The sequence below is a fragment of the Mus caroli genome, chromosome 5 (genome assembly GCF_900094665.2).
Source record: "Mus caroli chromosome 5, CAROLI_EIJ_v1.1, whole genome shotgun sequence".
Taxonomy (NCBI): domain Eukaryota; kingdom Metazoa; phylum Chordata; class Mammalia; order Rodentia; family Muridae; genus Mus; species Mus caroli.
In genome coordinates, this window is record NC_034574.1 from 128,529,759 (window position 1) to 128,534,252 (window position 4,494).

General features: G+C 48.7%; 1 protein-coding gene across 1 annotated transcript in view; it reads left to right on the plus strand.

Moving 5' to 3' along the window:
- The first annotated feature begins 213 nt into the window (after positions 1-213).
- LOC110294708 (NADPH--cytochrome P450 reductase) overlaps positions 214-4,494 on the plus strand; it is a 45,250-nt gene continuing 40,969 nt past the window's right edge. Inside the window, exon 1 of the mRNA XM_021163114.1 lies at positions 214-316. The gene's annotated coding sequence lies outside the window, so the exon portion shown is untranslated. The remainder of the gene's footprint in view (positions 317-4,494) is intronic.

Sequence of the window (4,494 nt, forward strand, 5' to 3'; positions counted from 1 at the left end):
TGCGAGGCGTGCCTTTTCCGAGGAGAGGATGAGGGGCGGGACCTAGGAGCTGAGAGCTGGGCTTAGGGGCGGGGCCCACATGGGCCGTACCAACAGCAGGGATTTAGAAGGGGAGCAAAAGCAAGAGGGCCTGCCTCAAGAGCGCGCACGCGGCTTTTGTGGGCGGNGCCTCTGCGGGGTTGGCCACGCCTCACCCCCGCAGCCTCCTGGGCGGTGGTAGCGCCTCAGTGGTGCGGGCTTGCGTCCGGCCCCAGTGCCTCAGAGACCTACAGGACCGCGCGCGGTGTGTGATCTGGTCGGTACCGAGGAGCGCAGGGTGAGTGAGGACTGGGGGAACCTCAGGGGATCTCCGCGATACCGGGTCACCTCTTGTCACTGCCACTATCCGGCTTGTGACTCCGGGGAGGGTTTTTAGGCCGATCTCCGCGCGACTCACCCGGTGCGGAAGGCGAGACTTCCCACCTCGGCCCTTCTCCTGGGGTGGCGCTTCCCACCACGACCTAACCTGTCGCGGGGCGTATTGAGGGTCGTTCTCCTTATAAATGCCTTCACCTGAGGGTCGGATCTTTGCATCTGCGGGTGGAGAGTCGGTCCTCAGGACTCCTCTCAGGCAACGCAACAGTCCCTCTTCAAGCCTCAGTTTCCCCACCTGTGCGACGGGACTTTTGGGAAGCAGATTATGAAGACCACTCACTTTAGAATGAGCTCCCAGAGGGCCAATAGGAGCCGGCAACAATCAGGTGGGCTCAGTGAAGGTGTCACCCTGTGTGCATCCCTGGGGCAGTCCCCCTCTCGGGATAGTGCCTGCGACACACCTTTACCGGGCTCCCTTGAGCAGCAGTGACACCCTGAGCTCTTGGGAGCAACTGGGTGAGAGGTTGTGATCTGCTAGGCAGCAGGAGAAGGGCATCTTCCAGGGAACTTAACCTGGATTGGCTCCCTCCCCACCCCTCTCATTTTCTTTTCTCAAGACGACTCAGCATTGTGTAAGCTAGTGACCTGGACTGAGGATTTCGGGGGACATTTCAGTGAAAGCGGTGTGTGTTTGTAATAGACCCATCAAACTTAAGCGAGTCGCTCTGAGCCTGGCCATGCTGCCAGAATAATGAAAACACAAAGGGAGACTCAACTGGTGGGGGTGACCCTGGGTTCAAGTGTTGCCACCTTGGCAGGACACATAACTTCTTTGAGTCTGCTACCTGATCCTAGGGTTGGCTTTTTGGTTTTGGTGTGTGTGTGTGNGAGAGACAAGGCTTTGTTATGAAGCCTAGGCTAGCCAACACCTTTGTAGCTTTGTAGCTCTTAAACTGATAGATTCTCCTGGCTCAGCCTCCTGAGGTCAGAAATAATACGTGTATGCCACACCTGGCCTGACTAGGGTTTTGACATTTTTGAAGACAAGAGATAATCCTGGAGCTGTTCCAGTACTTAGGAGGTTGAAGCAGGAGGATTGCTTGAGTTCAAGGTCAGCAAGTTCCAAGTGAGCCAGGGCTGCACATTGAGACTCTCTCAGTAAAACTGAAGAGAGGAAAGGCGGGCATCCTGGCTAGTGGTATTGAGAACTGCGCTGGTCTTTGTAAGCCAAGTGGTTATCTAACCTCGGGGATTTGTTCTTAAATACACAGGGCATAATTCCTTGAGCTATTGGTAGCTTTGGTTCATTAACCACACATAAACTCTACCCTCATCGATTAATCTTCAACTTGTTAGTGGGAAAATGGCTTAGAAAGCACAGGTACCAAACCAGTGAACACAGAATGGCCCACCTTGGTTTGGTTGTTATTCCAGTGGCTCCTTTAAAGAGATTTCACTTTCTTTGGAGAGTGAGTGGCTCTTAACTTTTATACCCTCTGATACTGGAATTATGCTCAATCATCATCAAAAAGTGNCCAGAAAACAGGCCCACGTTGGAGAGGATGGAATATTATCGTATAACCCTCACATCTGGCATTTAGAAAGAGGTATGTGTAGACTGCAGAAGATGCCAAGATGGACTTTGGTACCTGGAAATCACAGGCTTGATGACAGCCAGGATACCTCAAGTGAAGAAAGACATCCTGGTAGTAGGAGTTTATACATAAACATCCACAGGAGATGTCTGTGGCCTGAGAAACCTGAAATTATAGGCCCATTCGCTCTCGGTGGAGGGTTTCTTAACTCCTTGCAAATCAGGATCTGCATTCATTAGGAAGGTACTAGCTGTACTTAGCAGCTAGACTGTTTGAAAAGGACTTCCTGCCAAGAGCAAAACATTTACTTACTAAATCCATGGGACATGTTAACATTGCAGTATTAAATCTAGTTGTTTTGAGACAAGGTCTCAGGTGTCCCAATCCTCCTACCCTGCTTCATAAGTACTAGGACTAGAACCACCTGCATATAGAATCTAGATCTAAGGGATGTCCTCTCTTTGTGAGAGCTTACCCAGTTGTCATTCTCTTTGTCATTCTAGAGGCCTGGCATGTAAGCACTTGACACACCAGGCCAGGCTGGTGGGCCTCAGCTCAGTGAGATGTAATTTTCCCTAGTTTTTTTTTTTTTTTCTTCTTCTTTATTGATTTTCATATTGGTATCTATTGTATATTGAGCATATTCCTTCACACGCACACCTATGTGGCTCTGTTTTTTCTTTTCTGGTTTACCATGTGCTCGACACTTTACCAACCCACTCAAGAACTCCTCTCGATTTCTGAGTTCGAGGCCAGCCTGGTCTACAAAGTGAGTTCCAGGACAGCCAAGGCTACACAGAGAAACCCTGTCTCGAAAAACCAAAAAAAAAAAAAAAAAAAAAAAAAAAAAAAAAAAAAAAAAAAGAGTGATGGAACAACAATATCAACCAACCAAGCTCCCAGGGACTAAGCCACCAACTAAAGAGTACACATGGCTCCAGCTGCATATGTAGCAGAGGATGGCCTTGTCATGTATCAGTGGGAGGAGAGGTCCTTGGTTCTGTGAAGGCTTGATAGATGCCCCAATGTAGGGGAATGGAGGGCTGGGAGGCCACAGTGGGTGGGTGGGTGGAGGAACATCCTTGTAGAAGCAGGGGGAGGGGAGATGGGATGGGGGTTTCTCGGGGGTGGGGGAACTGGGTAAGGGGATATCATTTGAAATGTAAATAAATTAAAAAAAAAAAAGAGTGATGGGCTTCCAGATGTTCACCGCCATGCCCAGGTAGAAGGTTGCTGTTGATTCTTGCTGTTCTTGGCAGGCTTAGGTCCCTGTGGAATGACACTTCAGAGGCCCTCAGGGTGGGTGGGTCTGTGTGGGTTTGGGTTCAGCCCCTTGAGAACCTGGCTGGGGAGGAAAGCAAACAGAAAACTAAATATATATATATGGTGGAGTAAGCCAAGTTTCTCCCTGCGGGGATAGATGTGAGGTGCTGTGTGGTGCTGAGTAGCCACCTGGAACGGAAGGAGCCCGAGCAATGGAGCATGCAAGAGGCGCTGTCTTGGAAGGCAGGGAACTGTGCCAGGCTCTTGGTAGCTGGTGCCCTTTGAATCTTGATGAGTCAGTAGGGATCCTAAGCCCATCAAAGAATCCTGGTGCACCCCACCTCTGGGATACCTAAGATATGGGTGGTGGGAGGCCAGGGTTGCATGGTGGGCCCTACCTGAACAGGTTTTATAAATGTGTGTGTGTGTACACGCGTGCACACACACAGCTACAGTCAGCCTTGGATGACATCACTCTTTTTTTTTTCCAAGACAGTTTCTCATTGACCTGAAGCTGTCCGATTTGGCTGCGATGGCCTGTCTGCAAGCCCAGGAATTCCCTCTGCCTCAGCCTCTGTAGCACTGGGCTTTTTCACGTGCATGCGGGTAGTCTAGCTTTTTTTTTTTTTAATGCTAAGTTTTGGAAATTGACACACTTTAACAACCAGGTTATCTCCTTACCTCCTGTTTCTTTGACTAAATTTTTAAAAATTACACTTATTTATAGGGTGGGCGCCTACACCATGGAACATATGTGGAAGTCAGAGGACAACTTGGAGAATCAGTCTCCTGCTACCGTGTGGGACCCAGGGATCACATTCAGGCCGTCAATTATGGTGGCAAATGCCTTTACCCATTGAGCCTTCTCACTTCCTTCTTAGATGTTTTTGTTACAGAGTCTTCTGTGCTGTAATCGAGGATGGCTTTGAACTCAACACTCCTCTGACTTTAGCCTATCAAATGCTAGGAGGCCCGAGGAAGGCATTAGTTCTAGAGCTAGTATTCAGGTGGTCATGAGCTTCCTGGCATGGGTTCTAGGAACCAAGCTTGGGCCTCTAGAAGAACAGCAAGTTCTCTTCATTGTTGAGCCTTCTCTACAGTCCCCATCATCCCTGCCTTTTTAGGTTTAAGTTTCATGCATTCTGAACATGAAAACACAAAAATTATGTATATTACTAGATAACCCGGTGTTTTATTTTCTGCTTGACTATTGTCATACATTATTGACAGCAATCTCCTTTATTCACTAAGCCATCTTGCACTTATTTCAATTTAAAAAAAA